Here is a 12448-nt window from a genome sequence, read left to right as displayed (position 1 = left end):
AGAAGATGTACCCTCTCTGTTGGGGACAGCATACAATGACAGGGACTGCCTGCAGTAGGCCGGGATGGAGACATCTCAGTAGCCCGCAGCAGCTCTTTGTAAAAACTGGTTGTTCCCACTTCTCCTAACCTTAGCCCTGGACAACGGCTGTATAGATTTCATTTGTGCGTGACTGCCTTTCAGATGGCCTTGGTGTGCATAATTATTCTATTATATCTGACTGTCCTACTTCTCTCTCCTTCTGCCCTGGTGAATTCTGTGAAACTAGATGTTCTTTGATGTTATGATTGGAAATTGAGGCATAGGGGCACAGCACAGCACATCCCTAAATGGCCCAGGTGCATGCTGTGTGTTCTCATCTTGGAAACAATGTAATTACACAATAGTAGTTCCAGATTCATGTTTTACTTGTAAAGAAACTTTAAAGAAACTATTAGAAAATGAATTAGAGCCAACATTGGGATCTTAAAGTTATTGAAGTTAGGAAATATGTTTTACATAACATTTGAGAGTGGTTCCTGGATAAGGAAGTATAGAATATAGAAAATTATATATTAGTAAAACTAAGTTAAAATGTTGGGAATCTTATGAGAGTCATTGTGTACAAGGAATAGAAAGCTAGCGGAACCACTGAGTTAAGGGTTAACTTGATTCTTTCTGGCCACTGCCTGGCAGCTTTGCCCATGTCATTTATCATTAGAGCTTCACAGGAAAATGTAAGTAGCTGACCTCGGAGCTTTGAGCAATAAAGTATAATAAGTTAAAAATTAAAGTTTAAATAATGATAAGTTTACAATTATTATTATTTTGGCCACAGGCCTGGGAATGGGGAAAACAAAACTTTGGGGAACAATTGTAATTCTTAGTTCTTTATGGGATGTGGTCATTCTTTTGAATTTGATTTGGCAATGATTATACAATGTCTTTTTTCTACCTGTTTTTGGATTATCAATAAAAGACTGGGGCAGGAGAAAGACTAGAGAACATGAGAGAGAGTATGTGAATAATAAATGAGAGAGAATATGTAAAGAGTGAAAGAGAGAAAGCATGTGAAAAGTGAATGTGAGAGGGAATGAGAGAACGAATGAGAGAGCGAATGAGAGAGCGAATGTGAGAGGGAATGAGAGAGTGAATGTGAGAGAGCATGAGGAGAGCATGTGAAGAGTGAGTGAAGAGAGAATGTGAGGTGTGTATGAAGATTGTGTGTGTGAGTGAAAGGAGAGTACATGTGGTGTGTGTGAGATATGTGTGAGGTGTGTATGAAGAGTGTGTGCGAGAATGAAAGGGTAATGAGTAGAGGTGTGCATGAGTGTGGGAGTTTGAGAAAAGAAAAGCACAATAAAAAAAATAAGAGTGCACAAGAAAATACAGAGTGGGTACAGCCTCAGGCTTCGAGAGAGAGGGAGAAGAGAGAGAGAGAGAGAGAGAGAGAGAGAGAGAGAGAGAGAGAGAGAGAGAGAGAGAGAGAGAGAGAGAGACTTTAAGCCTTGAAATTGCCTGGCAGTTTGTACCCAAAGAGTAGTCTGTGTATATTTTTTTTTCTTTTTTTCGGAGCTGGGGACCGAACCCAGGGCCTTGCGCTTGCTAGGCAAGTGCTCTACCGCTGAGCTAAATCCCCAACCCCATCTGTGTGTATTTATTATGCGCCTTCCAGATATCCCAGCTTCCAGTTGAGAACTCCGATCCTGTGTCGAGGCTGGACCCCGACACCCCCACAATGTGTCCTGTTTTGTCAACACATTTTAACAATGTTAATGTTAATAGAAGAAATATTAAATACCGTGTGAGTATATCCTATGCTGCATTTTCATCTATCTGGTATAGATGTAATCAAGTAGGATAAGCAGCAACCAACTGTGTATCTCGCAACACAGTTTGATTGGTTGGGATATAAATATATGTACTTTTGATGCTCCATGCTACTTCATGCTCCTATTGGTTATCGTTTGCAAATTTATCTTGAAGTGTGACTTCTAAGGGAATTATCTACAGATACAAAAAAGGTAAGAACAATGAGATTTATTTTTTAAAAAAATTTCTGTTGTATGGGTGTTGTGATGGTTTGCATATGCTTGGCCCAAGGAGTGGCACTATTAGAAGTTGCGGCCTTGTTGGAGGAAGAGTGTCACTGTGGGGGTGAGCTTGGAAACCCTCCTCCTAGCTGCCTGAGGATGCTCAGTCTGTTCCTCAGATGAAAATGTAGAACTCTCAGCTCCTCCTGCACCATGCCTGGCAATGCTGCCATGCTCCCACCTTGATAATGGACTAAACCTCTGAACTGTAAGCCAGCCCCAATTAAATGTTGTCCTTTATAAAACTTACATTGGTCACAGTTGTCTGTTCACAGCAATAAAACCCTAGACAGGTGTGTAATGTAATCACTGGGTTTTAGGCCATGATTATATATATATATATATATATATATATATATATATATATATATATATATATATATGTATAGACTGGAAGACACCCTTGTGGGGTCAACTGTGACCATCTTCATTATATGATCAAGGTGGGTGTCTTCATCATGTGATCAAGGTGGGTATCTTCATCATGTGATCAAGGTGGGTATCTTCATCATGTGATCAAGGTGGGTATCTTCATCATGTGATCAAGGTGGGTATCTTCATCATATGATCAAGGTGGGTATCTTCATCATGTGATCAAGGTGGGTGGCCAGCATTGCACACTTGCAGACATTTCCCATTGTGCCGTCTTACTGGTCTTCAAATAAGATCAGTAGAAACATTAAACTAGTAAAATATTATCTTTTCAGATTGTAAACATATTATCATCTAAGGATGAGGGGAAACAAGATGATCTGAATAGGAAATCCTATTTGTTAACAAAAATGATATTGAAAGACCCCCGAAGGGAGCCCCCCACTCAAGTCTCGGGAAAGACGCGCACCCAGTAGGACACAGACACCGACCTGCTGTAATCACACGAGGAAGATTTATTGTGAGCGAGATGAAACGAGAGCTCAGGCCAGCATGCTGGGGTCGAGACTCATACGCCACACAGGGAGTAGAGGAGTTCGACCCCGACCTGAATTTTCACAGAGCTTATAAAGGAAAAAACCACAAACCAGGGGGATCAAGAGGGAGGGAGGAGGGGAATTCCAAAACCATAAACTGCCCATACAATTTAGGACTTTGTGACATTGTGATTAGGGGTAGTGACATTTTACAGGGCCATTGGACCATTGTGGCCGGAGGCTATGGGTCATTGTGGCTGTTCCAGGAAACCTTTCATGCAAGAATGTTCCGGGAACCATTGTACAGCAAGGGAGGGGCGAAAAGTTCATGTTCTCACAGACCCTACCTCTTCTTTTTGGGTAGCTAGGCGGCTTATTATTAATTTTTAATCCTTCATTCCCCACTTCTTCTTTTTGTTAATAGTTCTAATCCTAGAACTTCATGGAGAACTCAGCTTCATCTAGCATAACAGCTTGGTATTGTAGTCTTAACATGAGGATTCTAACCTGGACACTATCCAAGCCTATCCACCAAGGTCATGACTAGCTTTTAGAACTTCTAAGCTTATACGGACTGTGATCCCTGAGGCACAGTCCCAAGAAGTGTTAAGAGTACTAACATATGCAATGTTACATCATTTGTAATGGAAATCAAGCCTATCCCACACCTATCTTGATAGAACCCAGGACAAACATGACTGAATTTCCCTCTAGGTCCCAGCTCTCAGCCCCAACAGCTAGTACACGGCTGGTGAGGGCTGAGAATTGACAGCTGTCAGGGTGGTCAGCAGCACCAGGTACGGTCCTTTCCAGCGAGGCTCGAGTGTCTGGACTCAGTGTAGCTGCAACCTGGAACTGATGGGATGTCTCAGGGGTCTCCGGGGCATAGGCTGCTGTCAGCTGTGAGCAGATTTCTTTCTGTATCACCTGTAGGTCTTTTAGCCTGGCACACAAATCATTATTACTATGGCACTATGACATGTTGGTTCAGTAACATCATCTAATACAGTCAGGGGGGCTGAGGCCCCATATAAGATCTCAAAGGGGGTAAGGCTGAATCTGGAAGGGGTATTTCTTGCTCTGAAGAGAGCAAGAGGGAAGGAGTGTCACCCAGTCTGTGCCAGTCTCCATGGTTAATTTGGTCAGGGTCTCTTTTAGAGTTCTATTTATTTACCCTACCTGTCCTGAACTTTGAGGTCTGTAAATACAATGTAATTTCCAATCGACCTCTAAATACTTGGCCACACCCTGGCTTACCTTGGCAACGAAAGTAGGGCCGTTGTCTGACCAGATTACCTTGGGCATTCCAAATCGGAGGAAGATTTCTTCCAGTATCTTCTTGATGATTGCAGAGGCCGTCTCTTGTTTGGTGAGGAAAGCTTCTATCTATTCCTGAAAAAGTATCTACAAGCACTAGGAGATACTTGTGATTATATTTTTCTGGTTTTATCTCAGTGAAGTTCACTTCGACTTTTCACCAAACTCTCTAGGTCTCTTTGCCCTGTTTGCTTGTTAAGCATTCACTTATTGACATACCTTATACTTTCTACTGTCTCTCTGGCTAAAATCTTAAAGTCTATTACATACACTTAACTACTTGGACAAACTTTTTATCTCCTAAATGAGTCCATTTCTGTATTTGGCAAAGTGAGTCTTTCCTTTATTCTCTGGGGAGTATAGCTTTTCCCTCAAGTGTGCCATTGTCTTTTTTTTTTAAAGCAATTTGGGCCTTTTCTAAGTGAGGCCATCCCTTAGTCCGATCCTAGTTCTCAGTGGCTGTCTCTTGCAGGCCTGCAACCAGGATGGGCTCCTGCATAACCATTTTTCGAGCCACTTTATCTGCTTCGTTATTGCCCCATGTCACTGAATCTCTTCCCTCCTGATATCCTGAGCAATGAATAGTACTCACAGTTGTTGGCTTCATCAGGACATCCAAGAGATGGCAAAGGCATCTGCGGCACTGATGTACTGGGGGGTTGAGCCATCCCAGATGACATTGTGTTGTCCACCATGGCAGCACCCACTTGTCTCTGACCTTCATTCATGAAGAGAACTGTTCCCGTCTGTGGACAAGGTCCTCGGGTTTCAGCAGGGGTCAATCAGCCAGTCGCAGAGGTCTTTCCTCCACCCATGGGCTTCTGCCAGTGCTTGACACTCGTGCTGTGGTGGCTCCAGGTCCGGATTGGGCAGCAAGGTGACCAGATTGTCCCCAACCGGTGGAGAATCTAGTCCATGGCAGCTGACCAGTGGTCCCATCTTTTGGGACACTCTATTCAAAGGCAGAACATCAGCCACTCTATCACAGTTTAAGTCCTGGATTGGGTGATAATTGTTAGTGCCCGGCTGGCAGGAGTGATATGTTCCAAGTAGAACAGCGCTAAGCCATTCATCTCCCAGCATCAGGTACTGGTGCACTGAGACAGGTCTTAAGCTCCGCATACACAGTCTGTAGATATGCATACACATGGCCTCACCCAGCCATTTCAGCCCACGCAAGCCATTTTGGAGAGCAATTTTCTCATGAGCAAGGGATAGGGGCAGTCAGGGATGACTATGAACTAGTGGGTTACCCGGCCCACGCCAAGGTCCACTGTTCTTCGGGCAGTCCATAAGTATTGTTTGTTGCCAGTAGGCCCCTGTACCCAAGGTCTTTGGATACTGGCCCACTGGAGCATAGGAGCACAGAGCATTGGGTCCCTGTATCCACACTTCCCTTCTATCTCTGTACATAGCCAGCACTCTAGGACCAAGAAGCTCTCCAGTGGCCCCTTTTGTTCTTTCTTTTTTTTTTTTTTTTTTTTTTTTTTTTTTTTTTGGTTCTTTTTTTTTCGGAGCTGGGGATCGAACCCAGGGCCTTGCGCTTCCTAGGTAAGCGCTCTACCACTGAGCTAAATCCCCAGCCCCTCCCTTTTGTTCTTTCTTGGGCAGTCCCTGACCCAGTGTCCTTTTTTTTCTTCGTATTAGGCACACTGATCTTTAGCCAGGAATTCTCTTCTGTTGCCAGGTACTATCTTCTTAGGTTCCCTAACTACTGTGGCCAGTATATGTTCCTCTCTTGTCTTTTATCTCTCTTTAGCTCTCTAGCTTCCTCTTCTTTTAGTCTCTTTTCTTCCCTAGCTTCCTGCACTCTTTACCTCTTTCTTTCTTTCTTTCTTTTTTTTCTGTCTCTCTGCATCTTCTTCTACAGCTATTAGGTGCTGTCCACTTTTCTGCACAGACCCTGAACCATGCATCAACTTACAATAACTCTCTCAGCGACTTAGCTTAACCCTTCAAGTTTCTGTAACTTTCTCTTCATATCTTTTCCTTATCTTAGCCAGATTGGTGGGGCACTTTCCAGCCCCTAGGAGACCCACCCTTGGAGCCTGGGGGCAGACCTGGAGCACTCCCTACCTTCAGGGGTATGAAGAGAGCAGGCAGAAGTGAGGGCCTTCTATGCGTGTCTGGAACATTTTTTTCTGGTCTCCAGTAGGATTCCGTCTTTCCTCAGTGGTAAAGAAGACCTGTAATAGTTACTAACAAGCATATCAAATGGGATGGTGAGAAAACAAGAGAATCTTGAGAATAGAGTCTACCGAAGAGGGCAAACAGCATTTAGTCACACAGCTAAACCAGGAGGCCTTTCTTGGAACAAAAAGGCCATTGTCAGTGTCAGCTCCATGGCTTTGCCTCTCAAGAGAACCAGCCTCCAAATGACACTAGGCTTCTAGTAACAACTAATAACAAAAGGATGGAGAGATGGTTAGAAACTGGGTGCTAGATGCCAGGGGGCTGATAAAAGAATTGTAACCAGTTCACCTGGGGCTATCAGGACCTCAGTAGTAGCCCTTTACCAAACTGTCTCACTGGGTTTAAAGGCCCATGGAAAAGAAAACATTAATCCTGACCTTGGCTACCTCCAAGTAATTTAGTGCTGGAGACTGACTCCTCCCTTGGAATAAAGACAGCAGATAAGGCAGGCTTCCTTAAAGAACTTCTCTAAATGAGCACTCTCCTTCTGTGAGCAAATGTCAGAAATTCCTTTCCTGTTCTTGTTTTCCTTATAGCCCCACCTAGCTCTCAGCCTTTTTAGATTATTCTTCTGTAGCATTTCTAACACAGCCTGTCCCTTTTTTATAGCCTATTAACAGCATTTCTGATCTTTTAGGCAGCTACGCACTAAGTGTCATACCGGCTGAAACTCCACCTTTAAGATTCTTTGCTCCCAAGCAAAATTTAAATCCTTTTCCAGCTTATCTCAGCTGTCCACCATGAGATTCCCAGAGATCGCGAACCAAGGTGTAGTAATTCACTAAGAAATCTCTCTATAGTGTTTCTTTTTACCTTAAGCCTTTTCCTTTTAAACAGCTCCTGAAGAGCCAGAAAAATTGGGTGAGACTTGAGAAGTCCCCATGCTCGCTGCAGCAGCTCCGCAGCTAATTTCGCTCCCCTCTACTGTGTGCTGCGAGCACAAGCACAGATAAAACACTATTTTAAAAATTAACTTTGGCTATCAACCAACACACCGCCACTAGAGCGGGGTCCATAAGATTAAGTTTCTTACTAAGCATTAAGGGGACCAAGTAAAACTCTTCGACGAACAAAGCAAACAGTTTCATGATTTCAAACACAGTCGTCAGTCCAAGATTTTAAACACGGTCGTCAGTCCAAATTCAAACACGAAACAAAAGTCAAAAAAACACTGGACAATACCACAGAAAACAATCCAGACAAACAAGACCAAGACAAAGCATCCTATAACCAATTTCCACAGATGCCTGGTACCTTCAGTACCTGGCCCAAACTGCAGCTTAACCTTAGCTGCTTCTGGGATACCAAACACAGAAACAGAATACAGACAACAGACACTAACACATCTAAGCACACTTGTCCGTGCCTATACTTAAATAGGCAGCCGAACTCGACCTCCAAAGTCACAGTCAGATCTTTTTGACTGTCCGTTGCCGGGTCCTCCCGACAAAATTCGGCTCGAGGAACGTTTCTCACGCGTCCCAGAGCCAGGACCCAACAAAGGCTGACTCGTGGAACGTCTCTCACGAGTCCCAGAGCCTGCGCGATTGGGGCGTCCCCCGGTGCGCTTTCTAAAAAGGAAAAAAAGAAAGAAAAAGACTATTCGGAGTAGGAATCCTTCATCTACTCACAGGCGCCATTTCGGGGTGGGGAACCTTCTTCCACCCGTGCACAGGGCAGGAAACCTTCTTCTGCCCAGACAGTGCACTAAGACTCTCGTGCACAGGGCAGGAATCCTTCATCTGCCCAGACAGTGCACTAAGACCTTAAACCGGTACCGAAAAACACAGACTACAGGACTTAATTCACACACACTCACACACATGAGCACAAACAAAAGAGAAAAAAAAAAACAAAAACAAAACCGACGTCGACTTCGTGTCGACCAGAGGCACTGAAACTGATCGGCAGGTCGCAGACCTTGCCTAACAAACCGGTCGTCAAGGAGTAAAGTCTCCTCTGGACCTATCAGATGGGGTTCACCAGGCGTCCCTGGTCCCCCCTTGTCCTCCTGGGACGTCTCCCAGGGCGAACGGACGGTGGGTACCTGGACACGTCTATCCCTATCCACCCCGCTCTCCTTCCTGGAGCGCGGTCTCACTGAGCGTCCGCAAAACCGAAACAGCGATCGCACCAGATTCCCAGACAGAACATAGACACAGACCCAGACACAGCGCTGAGATAAAACAGAGAATCTTACCTCCAAGTGGGTCTAGGACCCCTGGGTGGTCGCGCAGATCCCGGACGAGCCCCCAAATGAAAGACCCCCGAAGGGAGCCCCCCACTCAAGTCTCGGGAAAGACGCGCACCCAGTAGGACACAGACACCGACCTGCTGTAATCACACGAGGAAGATTTATTGTGAGCGAGATGAAACGAGAGCTCAGGCCAGCATGCTGGGGTCGAGACTCATACGCCACACAGGGAGTAGAGGAGTTCGACCCCGACCTGAATTTTCACAGAGCTTATAAAGGAAAAAACCACAAACCAGGGGGATCAAGAGGGAGGGAGGAGGGGAATTCCAAAACCATAAACTGCCCATACAATTTAGGACTTTGTGACATTGTGATTAGGGGTAGTGACATTTTACAGGGCCATTGGACCATTGTGGCCGGAGGCTATGGGTCATTGTGGCTGTTCCAGGAAACCTTTCATGCAAGAATGTTCCGGGAACCATTGTACAGCAAGGGAGGGGCGAAAAGTTCATGTTCTCACAGACCCTACCTCTTCTTTTTGGGTAGCTAGGCGGCTTATTATTAATTTTTAATCCTTCAATATACAACTTGTTGGGATTTAAATCTCGGCTCACATCCAGACAGAACACACCAAGCCAACATGGTTCCATGTGGAGAAGTTTAATGAGAGAAGAAGAGTAGAAGAGGGGAGGAGTAAAGGAGGCCAGCCATGGGCACGTGGAGGGAAGGGGGGATGGGGAGAGAAGGGATGAAGGGGAAGAAGGCATGAGATCAGAGAAGAGAAAAGCAATGAGCAAGAGGGAGAGGAGAGGGCAAGTAGCCCCCTTTATAGTCAGGCACAACTGGCTGTTGCCAGGCAACTGTGGGGTGGAGCTTAGACAGAATACCAACACTACTGTTTTTTTTTTTTTTTGGTTCTTTTTTTTTTTTTTTTTTTTGGAGCTGGGGACCGAACCCAGACTACTGTTTTTTTTTTAATTTGTTAATTTATTCTGAGTAAACATTTGCTCATAACACTTTCTCAGAACTACAAATGAATGCCAGAGAATTATCTCCGTAGGTAAAGTTGGTTGTTGCTAAACCTAATAATCTGAGTTCAATCCCTGAAATGCCCATCTTATTCCTACAAATTTTTCTCTTCTTTTAACACTTGGGCTGTGGCATATACACAATACACACCAGCACATACATAAATGATTTTTAAACCCAAGTAAGGACCTGTGGAGAGCCGCAATAACATTCACCACCACAAGATGGCGCTGGCTTCCACTGTGCCCCACGTGGAAAGCCGGGATAGCTTTTGCCATTACAAGATGGCGCTGGCCTCCGCCGCGCCAGCCGACTTCCTTTCAGGAAGTTAACTGTGTGCGCATGTGCAAGAGTGCCTTCGTGCCAGGTCTTTGCCCACTCCGGGGCGTGCCTAATGAGATCATGGGTAAGTGACCAATCAGATGTGGATGCGCCGCGCTAGGGTGTATATAAGCCCCGCCATGCCGGCGCCCCGGCCCTCTCTTTAAGATACAATAAACATTTAAGCTGCAGAAGAATTCATGTGTCCCCGCGTGTTCTTGCTGGCGAGATAGCACGGGGCAAGGACCAATGAGGTCACTGGAACCAGAGGACTCCCTGAGTTTTATGTCTAGAGCTCACATAGAGAAAATAGATAATAGACAGCAATAAGTTGTTCTCTCACTACCACATAGATGCCATAGCATAGGTGTATACATTCCAACATTTCTAAATGTATGAAATTAACAAAGCAAATAAATAACCCAATTAGTGAGAACATATGAAAACATTTGCCAGTTTAAATATTTTATATTAGGATGTCTTTATTTTATTTTATTAATTGTTTTATTTATTTACATCCCAAATGTTGCTCCTCCTCCAGATCCCCCATTACAGAGTTCTTCCCCAACTCAGAGGCCTCTTTGCCTCAGAGAGAGTACTCTTCCATTCACAGCCTGACTCCCAGGAGGCCTGCCCAAACCCGGGGCACAGGAGGCCTTCTTTGAAAAGACACAGTGCTGCCTGCCTCCCAAGAACGATTTCAAGGGGCTGGAGAGAGAAATCTGTGGTTAATAGCAGCATTTGTAAACCTAGGTTCCATTCTTAGCACCCACAGAAGAGCTCACATCTGTTTACAACTACAGTTTCATCAGAATCATAAAACTAAACAGTTGGGTATAAGCTGATAGCTGGCACTGAGTTGGGTGAACATTTACAAGGTGCGGTGAGAAACATATATACTAGCTTACACTTAGAAGGGAAATACTCCATTATGGTGGGAAAGAACTGGGAACAGTGTTGTGAGTACAGCTCAACATTTGGCATAGACATCAAGAATTGCATTGCAAATAGGAATTTCCAACACTTCTAAACTTTGAGTTCTCCATAACAATCCAATTTTCAGAGGAAGCTTCATTTTCTAAAGTTTGCACAAGGGCTGGAGAGATGGCTCAGTGGTTAAGAGCACTGACTGCTCTTCCAAAGGACCTGAATTCCATTCCCAGCAACCACATGGTGGCTCACAACCATCTGTAATGGGGATCCGATGCCATCTTCTGGTCTGTCCAAAGACAGTGACAGTGTACTCACATACATGGGATAAATAAATGAAGCTTTTTTAAAAAAATAAAGTTTGCATAAATGCAAAGCAGCATTGCTAGGTTAGAATCCAGTGTTCAAACTCATGATCTCTGGAGGCTACTTTATATTTAAAAAGAAAAATTCTGGAGTCAATATTAATGACCATGACCTAGTAAAATAGATTTGTTGAAGACAATGTCATTGTTCCTAGGCACTATGTGTATCATAAAGGTGTTTAACCTACTGTAAGACAACAAAGTTATGAATATAGGCATTTAAAACATATTAATAGTTTGTGGTTTGTAGCATGGTTACCCTGAACTTCGTGGCTAATGACCACTTGTAAGTATGTACATACCTTACCTGTCTTTCCGGCTCTGAGTTAACTTATGCAGAATGATATTCTCAAGCTCCACTCATTTGTCTGCAGAACTGATGATGTCTTTGGTTTTTAATACCTGCATAGATGTACCACATTTTCCTTATCCATTCTTCAGTTGAGGGACGTCAAGGCTGAGGCAGGAGGATTTCTTTGAACTCAAGATCGAATCCTGTCAGGGCCGCCTGTGTCAAACACACAGACAACATGGAGGCATGTGCAAATATCGATTTTTATGTTAATTATATCTTCATTTCAAAAACAATTGAGATCTTACACCCTCATTCTTCCAAGCAAAGAGCACAAGAATAGAATAAGAACAACCACAAGATGGCGGCGACGCCGGCCGGACCACGTGACTGCCGCTCCTGTTCCCTCTCTTGCAGGGAAGAACCGCGTTACCTCGGAGCCGGCGCAAAGATAGCCGGCTCATTGTTAAGGGAAGCCAAGGTAACCCGGCTGAGGGCGCGCTCTAGCTCTGGCTGCCTAGTGAACGCGCACGCGGGGAGCGCGCCGGCCGAACGTCCAGCCGCACGCGCCCGTTCCTCCTCGAGACCGGAGGAGGTGCGGCGTGGAGGAGGGGAGCAGTGTGCGCATGCGCCTGAGCTTGACGGGTTTTGAAATGGCTTCTCTGTTAACCCCGGCCCGACTCAGGTGAAGGTCTGGTCAGTGTTTTGCTCTGGAGCGGTGGGAGGCCGAGGCGGGCTGACTCCGCTTGTTCGCGGCGGGTCGGCGGAGGAGTAGGGAGCGCGTGATGTGGCGGCCGCGGGCGGGTGGGTGATGGCGGCCGCGGCGG

At 45.1% G+C, this 12448-nt stretch overlaps 1 protein-coding gene and 1 long non-coding RNA gene across 13 annotated transcripts in view; one reads left to right on the top strand and one right to left on the bottom strand.

The window, feature by feature from the left end:
• Window positions 1–2936: 2936 nt before the first annotated feature.
• On the bottom strand, window positions 2937–12201 carry LOC120098953 (uncharacterized). Its single transcript, XR_005497772.2, has 2 exons — window positions 11930–12201; window positions 2937–11837 (listed from the first exon to the last, which is right to left on the bottom strand). It is a non-coding gene; the product is annotated as an uncharacterized LOC120098953 (long non-coding RNA).
• Ccar1 (cell division cycle and apoptosis regulator 1) overlaps window positions 12167–12448 on the top strand; it is a 42610-nt gene continuing 42328 nt past the window's right edge. For 5 of the 12 annotated variants that reach the window (NM_001108535.1, XM_063279311.1, XM_039098883.2 and 2 more), the window contains exon 1: window positions 12173–12312. The gene's annotated coding sequence lies outside the window, so the exon portion shown is untranslated. Of the gene's footprint in view, window positions 12426–12448 lie in introns of all 12 variants that reach the window. The other 7 variants (XM_063279307.1, XM_063279308.1, XM_063279306.1 and 4 more) reach the window with 3 other exon arrangements.

Source organism: Rattus norvegicus, chromosome 20, assembly GCF_036323735.1.
Source record: "Rattus norvegicus strain BN/NHsdMcwi chromosome 20, GRCr8, whole genome shotgun sequence".
Taxonomy (NCBI): domain Eukaryota; kingdom Metazoa; phylum Chordata; class Mammalia; order Rodentia; family Muridae; genus Rattus; species Rattus norvegicus.
The sequence above is the reverse complement of the archived record's forward strand: the minus strand, read 5'-3'. Positions and strand labels throughout refer to the sequence as shown.